This window comes from Mytilus californianus, unplaced genomic scaffold (assembly GCF_021869535.1).
Source record: "Mytilus californianus isolate M0D057914Y unplaced genomic scaffold, xbMytCali1.0.p SCAF_1, whole genome shotgun sequence".
In the NCBI taxonomy this organism is placed as follows: domain Eukaryota; kingdom Metazoa; phylum Mollusca; class Bivalvia; order Mytilida; family Mytilidae; genus Mytilus; species Mytilus californianus.
The window spans coordinates 4,847,336-4,873,778 of NW_026262581.1; the positions used below are offsets into that span (position 1 = coordinate 4,847,336).

At 31.4% G+C, this 26,443-nt stretch overlaps 1 protein-coding gene across 2 annotated transcripts in view; it reads left to right on the forward strand.

Moving 5' to 3' along the window:
- Nucleotides 1-11,182: 11,182 nt before the first annotated feature.
- The window catches only part of LOC127739261 (dystroglycan 1-like), a 70,217-nt gene continuing 54,956 nt past the window's right edge, over nucleotides 11,183-26,443 (forward strand). Inside the window, exon 1 of one of the 2 annotated variants that reach the window (XM_052250918.1) lies at nucleotides 11,183-11,426. The gene's annotated coding sequence lies outside the window, so the exon portion shown is untranslated. Of the gene's footprint in view, nucleotides 11,427-23,975; nucleotides 24,057-26,443 lie in introns of those variants that run through there. The other variant, XM_052250908.1, reaches the window with a different exon arrangement.

The following is a 26,443-nucleotide window of genomic DNA, read 5'->3' on the forward strand; positions in this document are numbered from 1 at the left end:
GAAACGTTCTTTTTCATATTTTGACAAACTTGCGTATCTTTAATGGGTTCTGTAAAGGAAAATTACCAATAAAAGATGATTATTGATGGTTTATATTAAAAGTAGATTACTCTGATATTGAGCTTGTAAATATTGGTTACCATAGTATAAAAAAGGATGCAATTTCGTAAAGAAGCAGTAAAGATTTTAATCTGATGCATTGTCACTATCTAATCTTCACATGACATTGCATGAGGGAAACATTTATTGCTGTTAGCCCAGATTGACAAGTTTTAAAGTTTTTTGTATCCCAGAATAATTTGCACAGGAAATTACTTGCTAAGCTAAGAATGATTTAAGACTGAACTATGTCTATAAAGCCAATAAAGTGCAGGAAGTGTATACTTGAATGAACAGAAGATTTGAAAATCTGCAAGATTTCATTAAAATTGAAAATTTAATGAATAAATCATTTATAAGATTCACAAGGGAGAGGATACATCAAAAAGTTTTCATTAGAATGCTATATACATTATTACCCAGAGTTGTCAGGCTTAATAATCTCTAATGAGCTGTATGAATAACGATTAGGATGACAATATTCTTATTACATGTTATATAATCTGTGTAATTAATGGACGAACTGGAATATGCTTACAGTAGATGTACATGAATCACCTACCATTTAATTGTTATCCTTGAGCCTGTTTCTTGGGTTTGTTGACAAGGTACAATAAGAAGCCTTTTTGATGCTTAAAACAACTTAAACTATGCCCATGTAAGGTATAAATGGAAAATTGATTGTTTGGATTCATGTAGAAGTTAAAAATATAAGTTGATAGTCTTCCGTTGCTTTAATTGATAAATACGATTCAGATATATCTCTGAAAATTCAGAAGTACACTTGACCCTTTCATCATATTTTTAACAGTTAGAGTCAGCTATTCTATGCTGGTAGTTATGTTGATTATTACACCCCTGTCATTTTTAGGTTGATGAACAGAGTTTATAATACATACACTGCTTAAGTACTGTTAACTTTGAATTAAAAGTGCAGATCTTTAGTCCTAGATCATCATGGAAAGTTGAATTTGTTTCTAGTTTATATCTGTACAGATATCTATGTGAATTATATTGGTTTTGATCTCTAAAAAATTGGTAAAAATTTGTTTTGGTTAATATAAAGATATGAAAATATTGTTTTCATGTGTTTTTGGTTGGATTGACAATAAGTGCTTGTTCAGCAGTAGGAAATATGAAACTTCTTATATGTAAATAATATATTTCTATTTTCACTGTATAAAATTACCATTATCATTAAATGTTTTTCATACAAGGACATTACTAATGTAGTGCCATCATCAAGAAATTGTCTTACTTGAACCTCATCAGTGATTATGGTTGGCTCATTTATTGGGATGGATATTCCTATGGCAATGCAATAAATGAGCCAGCCATAATCACTGATGTTGTTCAAGTAAGACAATTTCTTGATGATAATGATAATTTTATACTGTGAATATAGAAATATATTATTTACATATTAGATATTTCATATTTCAAACTGCTGAACAAGCATAAATTTTAATCAATCCAACCAAAAACACATGAAAATAATATTTTCATATTTTTATATTAACCAAAACTAATTTTTACCAATTTTTTTTTAGATCAAAACCAGATATCTGTTCTTACTTCAACCACATCAGTAATATGATGGCTGGTTCATTGATCGATTGCATTGTCATAGCCTAGGAATATTTATTGCTAGTAGGTCACCAGACCTTTCCTGTTTTTGAAAGAAAAGCATGTGGATTTATAAAATCCTAGCTTGAATGGAAGAACTACTGGTTAATAATCAAGTTTTGATGTGACTTTAAAAAAGCTACAATTTATCTTCTTCTGAAAATTTGGTTGTGTCTAAAATGCTTGATAAATATTAGTTATTTTTTTAGTGCATACATTAGAAAATGGTTCAGTGTTATCAATAGACTTTTGGACATTTTATAATGAAAAGTATTCTGAGAGTTTTAGTACAATACATATATACTCTATTGTCGATAAATATAAATTATTTTCTGTTTATCACAGATTCTCAATCTGTTTGATGGTCAGTAGAGCTTGAGACAATTATTATATTACAGGTTTCCTGTTTCAAATCTTGTGTGATATTTACCTAGTATAACCTGAGTAAAGGTTCATAAAGACAAAGATTTTCAGGTGAGTTTCATTTTCTTGATATAAAGATTAAAGGATGGGCAAAAAAAGCAATGCCAGTAGCTTAAGTATTATCTTTTGATATTTTATATTTATATGGTTTGTGGTCTGAAGTTATATCATGTATAAGTTGCCTTGAGTGAAGGAAGGATGTGGGTTTGTACCCCAGCAAGTCAAACCAAAGACTTGTATATTGGTATTTGCTGCTTTTGCACTGAACATACAGCTTAGGGGTAAAAGCAAAGACATGTCAACTTAAAGTCAGGATTTTGTGTCTAGTATAGGGTCACATGTCTCCTTCAGACTTTAACTTTGTGAACTAGCAAGTTGAAAATCATACCTAGCGTTGGTTGTTAGTACAAAGCAGGATTCATATTCAAATCACGTTAACATGATTTCATCCTGATATACATGTAATATTTGCCACTGGATATAAAACAACAATTCATCCATCCTAACCGTGAGCATTTGTCAGTTGTCCTTGAACTATTTTCACTTAAAACGGGATGAAATTTTCCTGAGTAGGTCAGCTTCTCATTAGCAAAGTGTAGATTTTAATTGTTTTTGCTCTATGAAATTATTGTAAAATGTGCATATCTATCTGAATAAAGTTTGATGTTCTCCTTTTTTCCCATCATATATGCTTCAAAAGTACTAACATGACATGAACCTTGTTACAGTTCATTAAAACTAAATTTTATGGTCAAAAATTTATGTTGTCAATATGAATTATGTATGGTATCTAGCCATATATGATCATAAACACCATACCTGATAGCTACAGATAGCATTACAACTGCATAACAATACACAAATGAGCAATAAATAATTGACTCATATGTTTTGTTATGGCTCATTACAAATAGAGAATACAAATTTTTATTTACTTATAGACAAACTTTATTGGACAGTTGATAAAATGTTCTGTTTGGAAAATTAGCGCTGATCAACTATTTTTACAGGAGTTATGTCCCTTGGAAATGCATATTCTATTACAAATTGTCTTGAAAGAAATTTTATTTGAAAGGTTCAAATCAGTAAGGTCTTGGACAAGTTTGATAATCAGCATTTATCAGCTATTTTTACAGGAGTTATGCCCCTTGGAAATAAGAATTACATATGGAAAATAGCATTTTGAGCGATCGTAGGCATACATTTCTTCTTGGATATATATATAAAAAAATATATTTGTATTGGAGCTTTTGCCCTTTAACAGATAAAATATGTGCATCACCCTGGACACTTGTCTTCCTTTGAAGACTCAACCTTTTTTACATCACGATGACCGTGAGGGCATTCCGATGTATTGTTGCTACAGAGATTTGACTTTCGTTTTTGACTGGTAACTGATCGTATAAATTCGTGGACATTATCGAGTGCAAAATAACAGTCCTTAATTATCGCTTGTTGTAAATTCATTTCTTCAATGAATACTCATGAAAATGTTTTGTTGTTAGAAATTTATATTTAAGTAAAAAATCATTAATATCTATGCACACGTACAGAAAAATTGTGTTAATGCATGTGGAAGAATATCTCAAGAACGTTTTGCAGGAAAATATGAATGCCTACTCAAATCCAATCTATTAGAAAAATCGAATTATTACAGAAGAGTGTCCACCATGCACTTGCACTGCACTATTATTAGAATAGTAGAATAGAATGCTATACAAATGGATGAAAATTATATATACATGTAACTGTTATATACAAATATTAATATAATATATAACAACAAACCAGACTATACTGAAAATGTATCACTACAATATAATAGTTATTACGGTGAGGTTGAATTCCCTGTCATTTATTCATCATCCACGCACGAACTTGTCTCAGAAAAAAAAAATCTCTGTACATCAACCTCACTTTCAGGTATAGAGATGTGATTTTTTTTCTGAGACAAGTGCTTGTGGCCATCCACAAGAACTTGCGGTCATCCAATGTTCAGTACTTCAGTACTTTAATTATACCTTGTGCCTAGAGATAGATGCATTAACAAAAAAGGGTAAATTATGTACGGGTGGAGGGAGAGGGGGTATTTATAGAACTCAGTACTAAAAAAAAGAAGAAAAAAAACCTAGTAGCCACATATTTCAAACTTGAAAGAGTAAATACTGGTTAGTAATTTCATTTCCCTATACATTGATGGGTTTTTACATAATGATGTTGACATTATTAGTGGCTACAACAGAGTTCCTACCTACAGATATATAAAGTCTACTGACAACAACAGAGTTCCTACCTACAGATATATAAAATCTACTGAGATTTGATTGATTTTCTGATTAACTGTTTTCTTTTCTAAGGTTTGCATGTTATTTTTAATGTGTCATGTAATGAAAAATCTGTAGATAGAAATAATTAATTTTTTTTTTTTTACAGCTTGGCCACTAATACAGTCCTACACACAGCCCTCAAATTGAAAAGTTTCCCACAACTACTGTTGAGATAAAAACAATATAAAACTTAAAAATGGAAAATCCCCCCTTTTTAGCTCACCTGGCCCGAAGGGCCAAGTGAGCTTTTCTCATGACTTGGTCCGCCGTCGTCGTCGTCGTCGTCGTCGTCGTCGTTAGCTTTTTACAAAAATCTTCTTCTCTGAAACCACTGGGGCAAATTTAACCAAACTTGGCCACAATCATCATTAGGGTATCTAGTTTAAAAAGTGTGTCCGTTGACCCCGCCAACCAACCAAGATGGCAGCCATAGCTAAAAATAGAACATAGGGGTAAAATGTAGATTTTGGCTTATATCTCTGAAACCAAAGCATTTAGAGCAAATCTGACATAGGGTAAAACTGATTATCAGGTCAAGATCTATCTGGCCTGAAATTTTCAGACAAATCTGACAGCCTGTTGTTGGGTTGCTGCCCCTGAATTGGTAATTTTAAGGAAATTTTGCAGTTTTTGGTTATTATCTTGAATATTATTATAGATAGAGATAAACTGTAAACAGCAATAATGTTCAGCAAAGTAAGATCTACAAATCAGTTGTCATGACCAAAATTGTCAGTCAACCCCTTTAGGAGTTATTGCCCTTAATAGTCAATTTTTAACAATTTTTCGTAAATTTTTGTAATCTTTTACAAAAATCTTCTTCTCTGAAACTACTGAGACAAATTTAACCATACTTGGCCATAATCATTATTAGGGTATCTAGTTTAAAAAATTTGTCGGATGACCCCGCCTTCCAACCATCATGGCCGACTTGGTTAAAAATAGAACATAGGGGTAAAATGCAGTTTTTGGTTTATATCTCTGAAACTAAAGCATTTAGAGCAAATCTGACAGGTGGCAAAAATGTTCATCAGATTTAGATTATCTGCCCTGAAATTTACAGACAAATCCAACAACCCGTTGTTGGGTTGCTGCCCCTGAGTAAGTAATTTTACAAAAATTTTGCAGTTTTTTGTTATTATCTTAGATATCATTATAATACCTAATATCTAATACTATTAATTATGATTTTAACCTTATTTTACATGATTTCCAAAGCATCAGTAAATACAGGTGAGCGACACAGGCTCTTGAGAGCCTCTAGTTTAATGAATAAAACTCCATAACTCAAAAATGTAAAATCCAAAATTTATAAAATTCTAAAGGGAGCTTACATCAACAGATATAAACAATTCACCAAAGTTTCAAGAGAACTGCTGAAAGCATTTTTTAGTTATTGTCTGAAAACTGGAAAATCACCCTTTTTTATGAATAAAACCCTGTAACTCGGAAAAGTAAAATCTAAAATTTATAAAAATCCACAGGGAGCTCATGTCAATAGATATAAACAATTCACCAAAATTTCTTGCAAGTTGGTGAAAGCATTCTTGAGTTATTGTCGGAAAACTGGAAAATCCCCCCTTTTTTAATGAATAAAACTCAGAAACGGTAAATCTGAAATTTATAAAAAACGAAAGGGAGCTCACGTCAATAGATATAAACAATTCACCAAAGTTTCATGCATATTGGTTAAAGCTTTTTTGAGTTAATGTCCGACATGTTGTTGATGGACGGACGGACAGACGGACAGACGGTCAACGGTATACCATAATATCTCCCGTAAAGGGGCGTATAAAAACAGATCAATAGGGGACAACTTTCTTATATAATCTATCATATTTGTGACAATTGAAAACTTATTTACTTTTGATTTGGATATTCTTTGAATGATTTGATTGTCAGAAAACAACAGTGGACAACTAACCTGAATAATTCAGTCCCTCCCCGTAATCGATCTCTCCTACTTGTTAATGAAGTAATCGTAGATCAGTGAAATAATTAGAAACAATATTCCAATTCTGAGCTGACCAGTCTTTGCACTTACTCGTTTATATTTTGTTTAAAAGCAGAGAAGCAGCAAATACCAATCTTATTTTGTCTTGACTTAGAAACCAGCAACTTCCCACCTTATTTGTCTCACAACGTCCAGACTCAAAATTCCATTATTAAGATTTCAGAAATACAATTGATAAGCATGAAAATAATTACTTTTCTACTTTCTTTCTTAATTTTTGATAAAGTGAAATCTTTATCTATGACAAAACCTGTAGTCAGGTAGTGTTTACATTTTTTGGAGTCATATTACACCATCTTGTACATAGTTTAACTTTTTACAGATAAAAATTGAAACAATAATATATTTAATTGGAGGATGGGTTACTTTATGATGCTTATGTTTGTAATAAAATTTTAGATGCAGGAAACATTAATTGTTGGTATTCATCTATGAGATATGTCCTTCAATCACTTGATATACAAAATTTGAATACAAAGCTCAATAGATTAATTAAATTTGTAAAATGTAAACTTTGTAACAGTTTTAAAACATTTTGGGGGGTCAAAAGATCTGATACCTTATCACAAGGTAATAGTAAATTAGAAAATTATTTCAACCTCAAGACTGACTTCGTAAAGGAGGCTTATTTATCAATTAAAGATTTTAATATAAGAAGAGCTATATGTAAATTGAGAATAAGTGCACATGATCTTAAAATTGAGAAAGATAGGTATAGTAAAAAATGCATAGAGAGAAGTCAGCGTCTATGTCATCACTGCCTATCACATGGATCAAATTCTATTGAAGATGAGACCCATTTCACAGTAAGTTGTCCTTTATATAACGAACAGAGAAAATTATTATGGGATAAAGTAAACAGTTTTTGTAATAATTTTAAAGAATTACCCAAGGATAAAAAATATTTCTGGCTGTTCACAAATGAGCATTTACCAACTCTTATGTGCCTAGGCAATTATATAATTAAGTGTTTAGAAATAAGATCCAGGTGGATACAAAATATATAAAATTATTATGCAATTATTGTTAATGTTATGTAAGACACATGATGTGTTAGGCTCTGATCCTGTCCAATATATGATAGTATTATATTAGGATATAGTTTTTCTTTTTTCCAATCATATTGTGCTTAATATTGTTGTAAATGATGCCCTTTATGGGTTCTTGATTAGATTAATAAAATTCTTATCTTATCTTTAATTGAAAGTGACAAGTACTTAGATAATACTAGCTTATCTGACATTTAATACCAGATGAAAGAGCGCTCCAGAATAGCGAAAAATAGAGGGCTGTGTGGTGGACTGAATAGAACCTTTACTATATTAACTAAAACATTCATCTCTAGTGCTAAAAACCTTATTTATAAAATATTAATTACATAGATAAGTGATCATGGTGATTGAAATATAGATAGGATCTTGGTTGAAAGAAAAAAACATTTTTTTATGTTGCAAACTTGGTCTGCATTATTTACTTTAACTTAATTGACTTTTTAAGAAACAGTAAAGTTGTATATAGATAAAGCTACAAAAAATTGTGAATTAAACTACAAAATGTATGATAAAGGAATATGATTTTATAAGAGTGTGAAATATAATCACCAAATGGAGATTAAGTTTAAGTTATAATTTAGAGAATTATTGTCCTTTATGCACCCATGCTGGGGGGGGGATACATTAACATAGTTTCCATCCGTGAATCCAACTCTTCTGACAGAATTTGACAGAAATCTCTCATACTTGAAAGGATTGATGCCATCATGTGTAGATTACTATGTAAATAACGCATATCTGAGAGGTTGATAGATCAAAATTGTTCGCCTCAGTTGACAATGTCTTTTTCATGGGGTAACAATCTGCTCTATCACCCTTTTTGCTAGAGTCTAACAATCTTGTTTCTGTTGCTATTTATCTTTTCCAGATTGCTCTTTGAAATTTAGATGATATTACAGGCTACATATGATCCCGTCCCCTTTTCCTCGAATGTGACCTACTGAATTAGACTTATTACCGGGTTTGTACTAACATGAGCAACACAATGGGTGCCACATGTGGAGCAGGATCTGCTTACCCTTCCGGAGCACCTGATATCACTCCCAGTTTTTGGTGGGGTTCATGTTGCTCAGTCTTTAGTTTTTCTATGTTGTGTTTTGTGTATTATTGTTTTTCTGTTGGTCTTTTTTATGCCCCCGCTGCTTCGGCGGGGGCATTAAGTTTTACCCTTGTCCGTCTGTCCGTATGTACGTACGTACATCCGTATGTCCCAAAACTGGTTTCCGTTCTCTAATCTTTTTTAGCCATGGCATTGTCAGTTTATTTTCGACTTGTGAGTTTGAATGTCCCTTTGGTATATTTCGCCTCTCTTTGATGGTAAACTAGCTTAAATAATTTCAAATGATGCCTCCAAGACAATATATTTTGACTTAAAAAGAGAAATGTGAGCTTATGCTTCTAAATACAGTAGTACTGTACTTGTAACAATGTTTTTGATTTTCTTTATAACTATTAATTATTCTGAAGAATGGTTCTGATAGATAATGAATTATAATAGAATCATAATCACACAAATTCTTAAGAATTTTCTAAAGTATAGAACTAGTAAAATGAGATAATCTTATTCAAGATTTTTTAACCTACCTAATAATTATTATGGAAATGAAACTCGAGAGACCAATGTGAATGTTGGAAGAAAATGACACTACTGTCTAAAGTAGCGACGTCACACATTCACTAGTGTCCCAATTGTATTCATTATGGTACTTTATAGTGCAAAGAATACAATGTATAATGTGGAGACAACTTCACAAGTGTCCCCACTGAATGCATTCTGTGACTTGTAGTAAAAAGAATACAATGTATAATGTGGAGACAACTTCACAAGTGTTCCCACTGAATGCATTCTGTGACTTATAGTAAACAGAATACAATGTACAATGTGAAGACAACTTCACAAGTGTCCCCACTGAACACATTCTGTGACTTATAGTAAAAAGAATACAATGTATAAAGTGGAGACAACTTCACAAGTGTTCCCACTGAATGCATTCTGTGATTTATAGTACAAAGAATACAATGTATAAATTATGTGGAGACAACTTCACAAGTGTTCCCACTGAATGCATTCTGTGTCTTATAGTACAAAGAATACAATGTATAAATTATGTGGAGACAACTTCACAAGTGTTCCCACTGAATGCATTCTGTGTCTTATAGTACAAAGTATTCAATGTATAAATTATGTGGAGACAACTTCACAAGTGTTCCCACTGAATGCATTCTGTGTCTTATAGTACAAAGAATACAATGTATAAATTATGTGGAGACAACTTCACAAGTGTCCCCACTGAATGCATTCTGTGACTTATAGTACAAAGAATACAATGCATACAATAATTTTTCATACAAGGTTATGAATAGGTCATCTGTTACCTACACCTTTATTGTTTGATATAAAGTAATCAAAATATGTTAATATTTTGTTGGTCAACCCTTTTGTAAATGCATCTTAAATTTCAGTATAATGAACCCTGGACAGTTTGTAAAGAGATTCCAGTGATATATGAGGTCTTTTAAGGTAAAAATTTACATTAAATAGTAAACAGAACAAAACTGGAGTGTAAAATTGGATCTTTGAAGCTCAGGTATATAGATGATTGAACTTTTAGATTAAAGTTTCACATGTTTTTGAGGAGTCTTTGTCAGTCATGGTCTGAAATCTAACAACCCTATTGAGTTTGTTTATATCTCATTTAATGTTCTTTCAATTACTTTGTGGTGTTTTTATAGAGATAAAATTATAGTAGTTCATCAAAATAGATTTAGTGTTACTTAAACCTTTAATTTAATGTCAGTAATTCATGAACTCTCTGATTAAGTAAATAATATTAAGTGTCAGCTATCTATACACAGCTCATTTTTAAGTTTAAACTATTTGTGAATTTCAATTAAATAGTTTCACATTTTTGTGCCTGACACTAATTTTGTCAAACCCTATTCAGGTACCATTAGAACCGCTAATTTGAGAAATTAAAGACAAATTTGTATACATAATTACATTTATTGATATTGATAAGGTCATCCCATCCCACAGTCAAATCCAGTATTTTAAAAGAGGTCTTATTTCTCTAATTGACAGAGATTCTCTTCTTCTTTGAGAGAAAAAAAATAAACCAAGGGACAATAAAAAAATCTTAAGTTGAAGAAAAAACAAACAACACCAACTGCTAAAATGAAAAAAAGTTGAAAGACAATACTGGGTTGTCCATATAGAATTAAGCAGATATAGAGAAAAAAACAATCCCAAACAAAAGCTTAAGATGAAACTCATGTTGACTGTGGAAGGAAAGCTGTTCCTGCTCCATTAGAGGCATCCATCATGTTGGACATGAAAATAAAAGATCTGATGAAAAAAGTATTATGATAACTCATGAACATGGATTTTAAGGTTTTAAGTGTTCTTTCTCTGACACACCAAATGCATATAGATTATGACTGCAGTAATTGTTTTATGTGTCCTTGCATAATTTTATAGTCAGACTTTGGCACATTCATTATATGACATCATTAATCTCACAATACAAGAAACATTAGAAACTTTTTTTAATGCACATTTAATTGCAGTTGACTACAGCGTTATGAAAAGAATTGACCTTAATGTACCATTGCATAAATAGCATCTGACAAGTTGAACACATAATATTTTCTTTGGATTAAATTTAGGCCAGACAGACGATTAAAAACATTTTAATTTATTTAGAAGTCAGACTATATTATTACAATCCATTTTTCTTGTGTAAATATTAATAACAACAAGCTTACGGTTAATTTATTATCAGTCATTGTAATGAATGTACTCATATAATATGTGATATATCTTCAGAAGAGCAACGCAAAGATTTTGATTGCATATTACTAGGACCATTGCTCATTAAAGCAAAGGTAAGAAAATTTGTTAATTAATTTTTGTTTTTTTCTGCTATTTTGAATTTTTCAATGATAATAAATAAATGTTAAAAAATATAGAAATTTGATATGTAAATTGTTTTAGAAAAATATATGTTTTATTCCAGATGGTATTACATTTTGGGTTTCTATTTTGAGATGTTTAAAATATTTGAAATGTTTATACCCATTTTATAACACATAAAGAATACATGGCCGCAGGGCTATTGTCATCTAAAGTAGGAAAATTATGTTTACAATAAAAATAACCATTATCTATTATATTTAATATGACGGAAAATTTTTGCTTCACATCACATGTGTGAAGTGGTTTTGAGTGTAGCCATTCTGATAGACTTATTTAAAAAAAAAATTTGACAGAAAATTAACCTGTTGTTGACATTTTGAATGTTGATGACCAATATTTGGTAGTCTCATTTGAATCATTTACAATTTATTTAGACTAGTGGAGATTTTAAGCATGGAATATAGAAATGGACACTTGTCTATCATTTGAAGTATACATTGGACTCAAGTTGACCTCATGGTTTTATTGTGTTGTTGGGGGTTACTGTTTCATGAATAAGAATAAGAATAAGAACATGAATATATACCACTCATCTGAGCCTTAATAACATTTTAAGATTGATGTACTTTTTGATAATTTTGTAAAGTGCTTTGAGCTAAGCCCTGAGTAACTGCAAGTAACTGTGAGTTACTGTGAGTACTGTTAAATTGATACTTTGTGTTCTTTGTCTTTTCTGTTAGTTGTTTTTGTGTTTATAACCAATCTGATGAGTCCAGTTGTTTTCTGTGTTTATAACCAATCTGATGAATCCAACCCTTTCCGATGTTTTTTTTGCAGTTTGTGCTGTTACACCACTTTCCCAGGTTAGGGGTGTTGAGTGCTCACTAACATGTTTAACTCAGACATATTCTTTATGTGCATGTCCAAATTCTTCAGCCTGTAATATAGTGGTTGCAGTTGGAATGCTTTCTGTTATAATTGTTTTCATTCAATGTCTTAAGCATGAATTTGGCTGTTTCTCTTTTGAATTGTTTCACATTTTATTCTGCTGGGGCCTTTTATAGCCTCTACTATACTGTATGGGTTTTGCTCATTGTTGAAGGCATTACAGTACCATATACCAGTGGTTGTTTTCATTTCTGATGGATGTTTTCTCATTTGCAATCATGCCAGTCATCCTTATATTTATACTGATGTAAACTTATTCCTATCTGACTTCAGTTAGCTTTATTTGATGTATTTCAAACTTTCACTAATGATAAAAATGAGAATTTTTATTCTTTCTGTCCTTTTTTCACTCAAAGTTTTTTCTTGCCTGGGACTATTTTCACAGAATAGGGAATTAGGCATGTTTTTCTGGTGTCAGTGAGATTGGCAGAGTCTACAACTGTTATAGTTAAATGTACCAAGGTAACTAAGACGATACATTACCTCAACTGTAACAGTTGAGTCCATAATTTTATGAGAATTTGTCTGTGTGATCAATGGTTTTCTTTAAAATTCAATGTTGTAACTGATGTCTTTAATGAATTCATAGTGAGAAACTGGTGTCTTTCATGAAACCAACATAATCAAAGAACAATAACAGCAAGATAATAGTTGACATTTTCACAATTTTATCTCATCCACTTGAAATTCATACATAATCATTTTAGCTTTAACATGTTTATATGATTTCATAATTGATTTAAAAAAGTAAGTTTGCTGTAACAGAATAAGGTCTTTTTTACAAAAAAAATTTGAAGCGGACTGATTTATCCCCGCCTTTGATTATATTTTTCTGTGTGTGGGTCTTTTTTATTCGTTTCCTGTTAACAGTAAAAGTTTTAGTTGAAGGTAGTTGACCATAGAGCTATGTTCAAATCATCTTGAAACTAAGTACAGATATTCATTACATGAAGTTTTTAAAATATATGCCAAATGAGGCTTTTTACACTAATTAGCTGGCAATTTAATTTTTATGACGTTTTAATACTGGTACTTAGAAAAAAGTCTTTTGAAGTTTCTGAAATTAATGGCTTAAGAAACAATTGATGTACATCTTTCTGTTACAGGTACTTGTTGATGAGACACGTTTTATTTAACAGGACAATACTATGAATTTAATAAAATCAGGGGAAAGTAGATATAAAGATATTATCTGAGGTCAAACCCAGTAAGTTGTGACCTAAACTTAAAGACTTGAGATGTATTTTGACAGTAATGATATGAAATTTTTCTGTATTTTTGCCCAGGTGTACAAAATGTATATTTATCCTCTGTCAGTAAGCACAATTCCCATTAAATACTAAATTATAAGCAAACATATTTTGTTTGCATTGTTGATAGATAGAGAAGAAATATCTAGAGGATGGGTGTTTTATGATGGTGTAGATAATTATTTTACCCAGTGTAAGATTCAGCTCACATATTGTATTTGCTCTTTCAAAATATTGTTAAAGGGGCACTAGCTACGAGATATATAAAAAATCTAAAGTATGATTTTTTTGTTCAATCATTAATGAAAGTGCAATAGTGAAATAATAATTGGCTTTTAGCAGCCAGTATGGTTCAATTTTGCCAAATTAAGGTAAGAAACATTGATGATGAATTATTCACTTGCAAGTGAATAATTCGACCTCATTGAATCCGTATTCATGTGAACTTCAATTTAACCCCTTACCTAGAGATGGATAATGCATGCTGTGTGCATGGTTGGTTATTTAAAGGAAAAGAATGTCAACATTGAAAGTGAAACAAAGGTAAATCATTTGAATGACTGATTCGATCCACAAAAAATCGTTCTTATCCAGGTAAAAATGATGATTAACATATATGTTTAATCTATAATATGAAATTAAACAAACCTAGAAAAATCCAATTGCAGGAGTTCGTTTCTATTTATATCTATATTTATGTTTATATTGCTTATATGACCATTGGAGGGAGGTCTTCAGAGGTCAACTCAATAGTTAATTAGATGGCGTCAAGACTAAAATACACACGAAACGAAGCTCATGCCCTGTAAGTTGTTTATTCTAGACTTTATATAATTTGGATAAATGTTTTACATGGTTATAAATCAAATATGAGAATTTGAGTCAAATCAGTGAACATGAATTTGACAGCTAGTGCCCCTTTAAAGAAAAATCAAGGTATCAAAATATAGCAGCTCACCTTTTGCCTTATACAATCTGATAGATGATGGTGAAATATATTCTCCTCATTATGAGGTCACAAGAGCCCAATTATTGTTTTACATTTAATCATCTCATTTTTACACCAAGATGGTATTCAGAATAAAATCTTGTACAACTCCTGATTGGACGATACAGGGTTGGAGTTAGTTTTTATAGAAAGCATAATTCATTTAGTTTTAAAAAATCCAGAAAATTAAATTCAACTTTAATAAAGTGTAGAAAACATAGTCAATGTATTTACAAAGATGCAATTTTAGGTCAACTTTTGGCACATGACCATATTCTTTTTTTGGGATGTAATATAACATTCTCATTTCTCAAAACGAGAACTGCTACCCATTTTGTTCAAGTTTATTTATTCTTCAAGAAATAAACTTTGAAACACTACTAATATGAAAAAATTGCAAATAATTGCTCTTGTAACCATGAATAACAGAAGAATTGTGCTTCATTGTTTCATGTGTTTGTGTCCCTTGAAATGTTAGTAAATCTATGGTTATCTCAAGCATCAGATATAAAAAATATTATCCCTTTTCTCAAGCAATTCTTTTGTCTTACAATCATGTATTTGCGTCTGATAAACTGCTCATAACTTATTTAGGCCATCAACTGGAAATACATCAGGGAATACACCTTTTTCTTACAAAGAACTGCTTTGTGATTTGCAATTTCAGATTGTATCACTATGTCAGAAGCCACATTGGCATAACAATGAAACTTGAATCTTCAGTCTCTAAAACTGAAATCTGAGGATGGGTTGTTTCTGGATAAGAAAAGGGAAAATAATGAGGAATAAGATATGATTGATTGATTGATGGCTACTTAATGACCAATTATTACCTGCATACTCAGGACAGGAACATGTTAATGAGATATGTATATACCCTGCTTAGTTATACTGGCATGCTAAGTCAGATTTTTTACTTGCTTGCTCACTAGGTAACTGTCTACAAGAGGCCATATAGTCTTTGCTCTTGCTCCCATGCTTGATGAAGAAGCAGTAATTGAGGATAATTAAAAGTCTTTGGTTTAACCCAGAAACGCAGCCAGCACAGGAAATTGACATCCTACCACAAGACCACTTAAAATGGAGATGGCAAACTATTCAAATGACTATTTTAACTTATCAAACCTCCTACAAAAGGTATTACCAGAGTAATCATATTTTATTTTTAGTAAGTTCATTGAAAAGGAAACGGGTCACAGCTATTAATTACCCATTAATCTCCTATCAGCCTCATTCACCAGGTATTTCTCACTTTACATTTGCTACTATATATGGTGAATATTATCTGGAAGTATAGATAACATTGATTAAAAGAAAATACTGGTGTTGTCACTCAGTCTGGTATTACTGAAACTTATCGCAGGATTAAGCACAACAAATTATATATTTGTATATCAATAACAGATAGGTAAAATTACTGTATGTCAAGAGCATTGACTTAAAATTGTTACTTCTAAGGGACAACTTTTATTTTAACTTTGTGTGATATTAAATGTGGTCATACTTTTCCAGATTTTGTTGAATTTTTGTTTCAAAAATGTTTTACTTTTGAAAGACTGTCTTTACTTAACCTTCAATTAGCAACTGAGCAAGAGATCAAGTGGACGAAATTTCCTCGATGCATGTAGTATTTTCTATATTTTCAGTGATATCTTACACATATCTACTTTCATAAAAAAAAATTGAAGATGTAACCCAAACCAAAATTAAGACACTATAACCTACAAATTGGCATGTACATATATGTAACTTTGTCTATTCAAAATGAATTATCATTGATATGGTCTTATTTATAAACACATGTGAAGAATTTAAAGATTTTCTACCCCCAGGAAAAGATTACCTTAGCTGTATTACAGAATTTTGGGTCCTTAATACTTTTCAACTTTGTACTTTATTTGGCCTTTTAACTTTTTTGATTCCAGCGTCACTGATGAGTCTTGTAGACAAAATGCATGTCTGGGGTGCAGAATTATAAGCCTGGTTGGTATCTTTGATGGGTTTTTTTTTTACAATACATAATTATCAGAGATAAACAATTCCATAGGGATAGATATTTGGCATGCAATCTGACACAAAAAATGTAAAGAAGGTAAATTTCTTACTGATTTTTAGTGAAATCATGAAGATAAGAGAAATATGTATCAGCACCTCCCATCAATGTCAATCGTATTATTAAAGATGTACTGTAAAAACTGAGAGATTAGATCAGAATGAGTCTATGAAATAAACATAGATAATACTTCATCCATGACATCATTTCCAGTCAATGGAAAAAATGACAAATTAACAGATCATTATCACATTTGGATGATTTTAAGCTTGAATACAGGGAAACTAAAAAAGTATTGTAGTAACTTTTATTTATGAAAAACTACAATAGTAGGTTATTATGTTTTCCGGTCTGTATATCTGGTATTTGATTAAAGTTTTGGTATAGGGACTAGTTTGTGTTCACATCAACCTGAAACTTTTTATTCATGTTAATAATCAAGTCAAGTGTAATTCACCGAACATGGGAATGTGATAGTGCAAGTGGGACACATGTATAGGTATTCTTGTTATTAAGCACAAGTGCTCTGCTCTTTTCACACCTGGTTTCTCTAACTTCCTTAAATTCTCACCTGGTACCAGCTGCTATCTTTGATTTTTTGGGGTTTTCATGAAGTTTAGAAAGCATTATAATGCGATTTTACTATTAACAATGAAATAACAATTTAACAATCATGCATTATTGTATTCAATTAAGTCTTAGGATAAGACAGAAAATTACAAGAATAAGACAACAAATTTGATTGATGTGAGCAAGTGATCAATCTCAGTTTCATCTAAATTCTCTTCTCAAGTACAAAAAAATGTGCAGTAAGACAAACAATTCACCAGATCCATGTACTGTGACTTGAGAAGATTAAATGTGTTTCCACCTATTGCAGTTCTTTCAAAATTCTGACCCAATTGCAGTGTGTTACATCAAATCAAACAGTTCAACTTGTCAGACATTTTAACTTACTGCTGTTGAAAAACCACAGTCAAGTCATTAAAGTGCAAAGTGGTATAATAAAGCTTACTACAATCGTGCAAGAATTTAACTCCACGAAAGGGTTAGTTAAAATTCTATCCCAGGAAGGAATAGATTACCTTAATAGCTGTATTTGGCAAAACCTTTCGGGATTTTGTGTCCTTAACACTCCATCTTTATTTGGCCTTTTACCTTTTTTGATTGTGCCTGATTGATGAGTTTTTTGTAGAGGAAACGCTAGTCTGGCCTACAAATTTTTAATCCTGTTATCTATGATGATTTTATCTACACATATGTATTGTAATATTGTCATTTGAATGGTAAGGTAATAATTTCTGACCAGTTGAACAGTTTAGTTTGATGAAACAAATTGTAATTGGGTCAGACTTTTAAGGAACTGCAGTAGGTGAAGAGAAAACTTAAAATCAAGTCACTGAAAAAAACCTCCTTGTTGGACTTATGGTATTGTGCTCAGCTTGAGTGCTGGAGGTCATCGGGGGTCTAACCAAAGACTTCAAAATTGGTATTTTCTGCTTTCTCTACCGTGCATGTGACATGTAAGGGTAGTATAGCAAGAGAGGATTATGTTCTTACGACTGCTTTGTATTCAGTAAATTTAAATCGAAATTGGAGGTTATAAGTTTAATTTAAGGAATGACTCAAACATTATTCAACAACATGCAATTTTTAGTCAATAACTGTCTCATGCCAAATTTTTAGTTTTGCCACATAAATACATTTGTGTACATTTCTTTCCAAATTCAATACACATTAAGGTAGATACACAGCTGTCAAAGTTATCAAATTACCTTTTTTTATGTAAGATGAAACCTACAATCTTACAAAAACATGTAATTTTCACAGTATCCATGTTATTAGTGACAGAAACTGACACCTTTCATAATCACCAGAAGGCACTTTATAAAGTGTTTTACTAAATTTACTGTCATACTGTTTATCAAAATGCTGATGTCATATATATAATTCTTTTCTGAAAATTCAAATTGTCACAGTATTAAAATAGGATCTAAATATTCATTCCCATGAAAAGTATTGTTCCCTACTTTTGGGGAGATATGTTATAGCAGGTGGTGAGATTGAAAATATTTTGCTACCTTGATGGTTGAGGAAATTGGGAAAAGTGGGATCTGTTTCTCAATTGGTGTCATTTGAACGGCAGACACTATGGCTCTTAATATTTTGCTTTATACATTGTAATAATGATGTTCCCCTGTTAATTCTGGCCTTGGGGTCATAAAAATGTATAGTATGATTATCCTACTCAGACTCAGAATTCAACCAATCAAAAATACTGGATTTGCTGTTTAGAAAACGAAGGACAAGGTACGAGTACTGAGTGATATTTTATGACAGTTTCAGAACCCTGGTCATGCCATGTCTTTATGTTTGGCATGAACCATGATGATCCATATAAAAATATTAGGAAAATAAAGAGGGCAATAAAAAATCTCAAGTGAAGAAAAACAGATACCTTTGTAAAAAGACAATATGGCATAACATGAAAAAGAGGTGATGTTTATTGCACAAGTCAGTCTCACAGTGAACTTAATTGTTATCTCATTGCTACAGACTGAGTATAGAAAACATTTTCCTCCTTTTTTCACATAAAACACTTCTGAAGGCATCTTTAGACATCTTAAAAGAGTTATTACATAAATAGTTATCCAATGATGCATGTTTCTTGTCTGTTATATTGTTAATACAAACATCTTTACTTTTATAAAACTTTCCTCTTAAATGTAAAAATATACCACACCCACCCTAAAAACAGAGAGAAATGAGTTGATAATACCTCAGTTTATACCCCTGTCTCCTTAATCATCTCACACATACAGTCAGAACTTATCTAGTCATTGTAGGTGTAAAATGCATCATTATATGTAAAGTTAATTTGCAGAGAACAGGTGCACTTTAATATTCTTTCAAATATATGACTAACAATTACTGCATAATTTAGGAATGAGGAAATGGAAACATTGATTGATTGATATTTGCTTAACATCTTGTGCACATTGCAGGATAAAAACAAATAAATAAATAAATGAGATAAGTTAGGTTTTTCAAAGCTGTCCTTGTCCTAACCATGCATGAAATATTTGTCACTGGACGTTAATCAAACAACAATCAATCAATCTGTGTTTTATCAGGAAGGAGAACAGGAAATTTTGAATTTCAATATGTCTCCTCAAAGTTTATACAAGGGCTTTTTGATATACAGAAAGTATAGCACTATTGATTGATTGATTAATGGCTGCTTAATGTCCAGGGGCAAATATTAGATGCATATCAAGACAAGAAATGACATTTTAATATCAAACTGAGTCTAGTTTTCAATGTCCTAGCTTACAAGGTAACATACTATAAGAAAACATTTCACTCTTCCCTGCCTTTGAGCCGATCAGTCTTTGCACTAAGAAGACATGTCATCCTATACTGCCTTTGAGCCGATCAATCTTTGCACTTTGTACTCACTGATACAAATCATGATGTCTTCGGTTTCAAAAGAACTGTTACCTATATATAAAAACCCTGATTTCAATTGGTCGCTTAAGAATTATTTCAGACTGATGGTCTACTTTTGAGGGTAATAATATGAGATAAGTTTTCAAACTCTGCAAACCTCTGTCCTTGAGTAAACCTGTCCAAAAGTCTTTGAAGTGACCATCAAAATTACTGTCTATGATCATATTGTGTGAAGGAAAAATCTTGTCTCAGTCATGCTTCATGTAAGATTTACATGTAAAAATGTGCATTTTCCACTGATTACTTTCTGTATTTAGCATTCATGGACATTGGTGTTAAAATGCTTTTGATAAATTGGAAATTGTAGTAAAAGTATTTACAAATTCCTATTTTGGTATTTTGAAATATCTTTTTCAAGTAAATGAGATATTTTGAATTGTCTGTTGTCTCATTTTAGAAATTGAAGCGAAAATTGTAGCATTTAGAAAGCCTTTTAAGGAAAACCTATTAGACTGAATGAGTATTGTTTATTCTTATATCTTTAGTATTTGATTCCTAATAGAAAGCCAGCTTTTCCTTGGAATTTTTATGACAAATTTCAAAAATCTCTAAAAGCCATATTTATATTAATGATAAATGTAGAAAAATTAGATGGTAATTTTTTACCGATTGTAAATATCTCAGTGTGATAAAATGCATAGGTTTTCAATCACAGCTTTTTATCTATAAAATGTATATATAATATGCAACATGATTACAGATCATACACTGCAGCCAACACCCAGTAATAACTTGTAAGAAATTCTTGACATCTGTTAAAAATAACCTCAAAAATCCAATCCCATCAAAAATGTTCTTTGATTCCAAATTGCTACTTATTTTAATACAAAAAATCCATTTGTTCTCTGAAATTACAAGTATTTAGACCTCTTTAACTTTTATTAGATTCTGATGTTGTTTGTGGGTGTAATATTTTATAAGTGAGATACAAGTACCAATTTACACCTACAGTACTCTTTATTTTTTAAATCAAAGAACATTATGTAGTTATATATTTTGTTAGAGAATTAGTCAACACATGCTATATAACATTTTTTTCACTTCCTGGTTATAATATAATAGAATATGAACTATGTATGTAATAAAAATAAAGTGTTAGATATTGCTCTTTAATTCTTTCTCTTAAAACATGATGAACAGTATTTGTTCCATAGTGTGAAAACTGACACTCATTACACTCAAGTTTGGACCAATTAGTCAGGTGTTATCAAAGATGCAACACAATAAAACTAGCATGACTATTCAATAATACCACAAAGAAGTGCCAGTTAACTACTGTAACTACATGGTAAAAAATTTAGGAATAGTACCTTTTCTTCGTTTTCAACTGATTTTTATAGTTTTTATGCCCCCGCCGTACCGGAGGGGGCATTAAGTTTTACCCTTGTCCGTCTGTACGTCCGTCCGTACTTCCCAAAATTGGTTCCTGTTCTCTAACTTTTTGTTTGCCTCAACCAAATGTTATGAAACTTATACACTATGCTTACTACCACAAAACACAGATCAAATTTGAATTTTGGTGGCGTCACTTTTACGGTTCTAGAGTTATGCCCCTTTACAAATGGAAAAATTGCTGAATTTTGCGTTTCCATTCTCTAACTTAAGTTTGCCTCAACCAAATGTTATGAAACTTATACACTATGCTTACTACCACAAAACACAGATCAAATTTGAATTTTGGTGGCGTCACTTTTACGGTTCTAGAGTTATGCCCCTTTACAAATGGAAAAATTGCTGAATTTTGCGTTTCCATTCTCTAACTTAAGTTTGCCTCAACCAAATGTTATGAAACTTATACACAATGCTAAATACAACAAAACACAGATCAAGTTTGAAATTTTGTGGTGTCACTTTTACTGTTTTAGAGTTATGCCCCTTTACAAATGGAAAAATTGCTGAAATACTCGTTTCTGTTCTCTAACTTTATTTTGCCTCAGCCAAATGTTATGAAACTTATGCACAATGATAATTACCACAAAACACAGATCAAGTTCAAATTTTGGTGGTGTCACTTTTACCGTTCTAGAGCAGGGGCATCATCTGTGTCCCATGGAGACATTTCCCATTTATTTCTTATGTTGTACTGTTATACCTGACTGTCCCTGGTTAGGGGAGGGTTGGCGCTTTCAAACTTGTTTAACCCCACCCTCCTCCCCACATTCTTTATGTGGCTTTCCTTAGTCAGGAGCCTATAGTTCAGTGGTTGTCATTGGTTCGTGTCTGTCGTAATTGTTTTTCGTAAATTCTTTTGTTTATATGAATTCGGCTATAAGTTTTCTCAAATGAATTTTTTAATGTCTGGGTTTTTTATAGCCGACTATATGGTATGGGTTTTTAGCTCACCTGGCCCGAAGGGCCAAGTGAGCTTTTCTCATCACTTGTCGTCGTCGTCGTCGTTAGCTTTTTACAAAAATCTTCTCCTCTGAAACCACTGGGCCAAATTTAACCAAACTTGGCCACAATCATTATTTGGGTATCTAGTTTAAAAAATGTGTCCGATGACCCCGCCAACCAACCAAGACGGCCGCCATGGCTTAAAATAGAACATAGGGGTAAAATGTAGATTTTGGCTTATATCTCTGAAACTAAAGCATTTAGAGTAAATCTGACATAGGGTAAAATTGATTATCAGGTCAAGATCTATCTGCCCTGAAATTTTCAGACAAATCTGACAACCGTCAAAAATGTTCATCAGATTTAGCTCTATCTGCCCTGAAATTTTCAGACAAATCTGACAACCCGTTGTTGGGTTGCTGCCCCTGAGTTAGTAAGTTTACAGAAATTTTGCAGTTTTTTGTTATTATCTTCGATATCATTATAATATCTAATATCTAATACTATTAATTATGATTTTAACCTTATTTTACATGATTTCCAAAGCATCAGTAAATACAGGTGAGCGACACAGGCTAATGAGAGCCTCTAGTTTCTTATTGTACGTATGGTTGCCTATAATTGTTTACATCCACTTCATTTGAACTTTTAAGGATATTGGTCTCATTGGCAGTCATACCACATCTCCTTATTTTTATATCTCCCATTTGAAATGTCATACCTTTTGTTTTTGAACATAGCTTTTCAGCTGTTCCGTCACATGGTCACAATAATGTGAGTAAGGAATAAAAAGGAAGTTTTTAAGATAATTTATAAATTTTCTGTGTTCTATGGTAATAACAAAATCATTTTCAATGACAAAAAGGGGATAAACTTTAAGCATACAAATATTGAATATTTTGGTATAAGGGAACATGATGCATTTAATCAGGTTTTATACAATGCCAAAATATCCCACTTTTGATATTACATAACTTTGATTAGTCTGAGCATAGTTGAAAACATGTACCATGTATGGGTTGATTTAATATGCCAACATACTGCAGTGGCCCAGTTCTGTCTGAAAACCTATAAACTAAGTGCACAAAATATCTGTTCAAGATTTTGAATGTTCAAGATAAGTTAGTAAAAATAGCCAATTTTTTAATTAGTTATTAGCAAATCTTTTGGACAGTGATGATCTCAGTATATGATAGAAATGTTAATGAATACTGCAATTCTCTTTGAAGCAGATATTGTTTCTTGTTAAAATAGAAAAATACATCTCAAATAAACAGGCTAGTGCAATTTAAAATACGGAATTTTTTTGAATTGATGAAATATTTGTTTGCTTTGCCAATATTTGGTAATTTTGTTTACCAATAGAATTCATAACATTCCAGTTATGTTTGTTCAGATCAATAGTATATTGACTATATTCTCAGCAGTAGTATGTGTAAGATATTAACATAATGTGTTTGATCGGCTAATTTAATAACAGGCTGAATACATGTACCTGTAGGCCCTACTTGTAAAGGTAGGTCTCTGTCATGTTTGTTTTCATTGTTTGAAGATTTACTTTGTCTGGTTTGTTGTAATTGTTTTTGATGTTTTGACCACCATATACTTTTTAATGATTTTTAGTAATTTAATCAAGTTTACTCAAATTTGAAATATTTCAATTGACTTTACCTTCTTAAACTTTAGAAAATTGATTTCAAATGTAGAAAAGTATTTAGTAATAATTTATATTGAATAATGCAGTAATATATCATTGTACAAGTAAAAAATATCCTTTCAAATGTATCTTTATAACTGAAAGTACATTTAAAAGAAGGGGGAGGGGGTGAAGGGTCTTGAGGATTTTTATTAATTTTAGGGAATTATCATTTTTAACTCAATGCCACAAAAACTTTTATCTTCATTTTTCATGCAAAATTGTTTGCAAAGTATTTTTTGTTTAGGATATATATTTTAAAGGTGCTTTTGGACAGAATGTTTACCTGAAATTCTATTTGGTCTCAGTTACAATGAAATTTTGTACATAAATATAGTCTTAAGTTTATGTTAATATTTAACAAACCAAATCCCAGCCAATGTTTCTTTTCTCTATTTTTCATTTTGATACATAAAGTTTATCATGTTGAACCTTCAATTTCTGCTTGCTTGAGTGATAACCATTTATTTTCTGTCTAAACATATATTTGATTATTGTTGTTGAATGGTCCCGAATATCTACAGGTCATGAAATGGTGTTTAAATACAATTTACAGTGCCAAAATAAATATTTGACTATATTCTAACTGAAGGGTGTGTAAGTACTGGTCAGTTTACTTTAGAGATTTATTAGTTCCAGTCCAAAGAATGTCCATCACTTGACTTTAAATAAATGGGGGTGGGTTAGAAATCTAGGGAATCAATATTGTTTTAAGATTTCATCTAATGCTTTGTTCAGGATATCAGTTAATGAGGTCTAGGAGCAGAAGAGAGCCAGTTTTAGAAAATGTTACAACAGATTATCTAAAAAATATTATTATGTGAAAAATTTATTATATCTTTGAAGTAAAAGTAAGAACGTGTATTGGCAATATCATCCTCTGGAAGTACCTTGTGAAAATTGAAGTGGCTTTAGTGTACTATTGGTTCTCTTTAAAACATCCAGTCTGGCTAAAGCCAGCCCCAACTATCCACTTGAATTTGTGGAACTTGCATTTGTGGATAGTGGGGGCTGGCTTTAGTCAGACTGGATGTTTCAAATAATTTATCTTATCTTAAAAGAGATTCTGTCAAAAAGCACTTTAAGAATATATATCCTAAACCACAAAATACTTTGCAAAAAAAAAAAAATTTTGCATGAAAAATGAAGATAAAAGCCCCACTATCCACAAACTCAAGTGGATAATGGGGGCTGGCTTTAGTCAGACTGTGAAGCATTAGTCCCTGTTTTTCTTATAATTTAGCGCCCTCTATCCACTACCATTTCTCGAGGTTATGGAGCGATCAAAGTGATTATTCGGGTTTAGTGTAATATTGGTCTCTTTGAAAGTTAGACCCTGCAGACATCAATGAAGTAAACAAATGCACACTGTGTGCATTGCCAATGTTTTCCTTTGATCTACAATAATTCAAATATTTTTGTTGTTGTTTTTTTAAGACGAATGTAAACAAAGATACCTGCACAAACCTTTACAGGTGATACAACAAAGAATAATTTATACCTATATGATACATCGTTTATTTTTATACAGATATACATCACAATGTCCAAACTTTAGTTGTGACACATGTAAATGATATTAAATTACACCATTTTAGACAGATTTATAATTATATAGTCATCTGTTAGGAAGTTTTTTTTCCTTTCTTTCTTTAATTGTCAATGTTAGTAAATTGGTCATGTGTGACAAGTAGTGCAGTATGATAGACCTACCACAATGTACTGATTAGGTTCTTAATTTCAGAGACTGGAAGGGTTCAAGACATCAATTAAGAATAAACAATACAGTGATTAGTTATAATGAAGAAACACTCTATTTTGTTGAAAGCTTTAACTATTCCCAAAAATGAGGGTTATAGATCTGGAGGTTTCTCTTGAAGTATTTATCTTGGATTTTATGTATACTAATATGACAACTTTATTTTAAAGGACCCTTTTTGGTGTGTATGTCAATTGTTTCTGTGATAAACATCATACTATACAGTTTAGACCAAAAGTTTGAAAGTGATTTGAAACATGAAATAAAAATGCCTTTAAAAAAAACAAATACATTGACATTGAACTTTGGTACCTTAATTATTGTTTAAAGTCCAAGCTGTTACACTGGTCCACTCTATAGTTTCTGATTTGATTTTTCATACACTTATATACTTCTTTTTTGGCAGAAAAGAAATTATTCTTCAGCCCATTGCTATTAATATAACTAT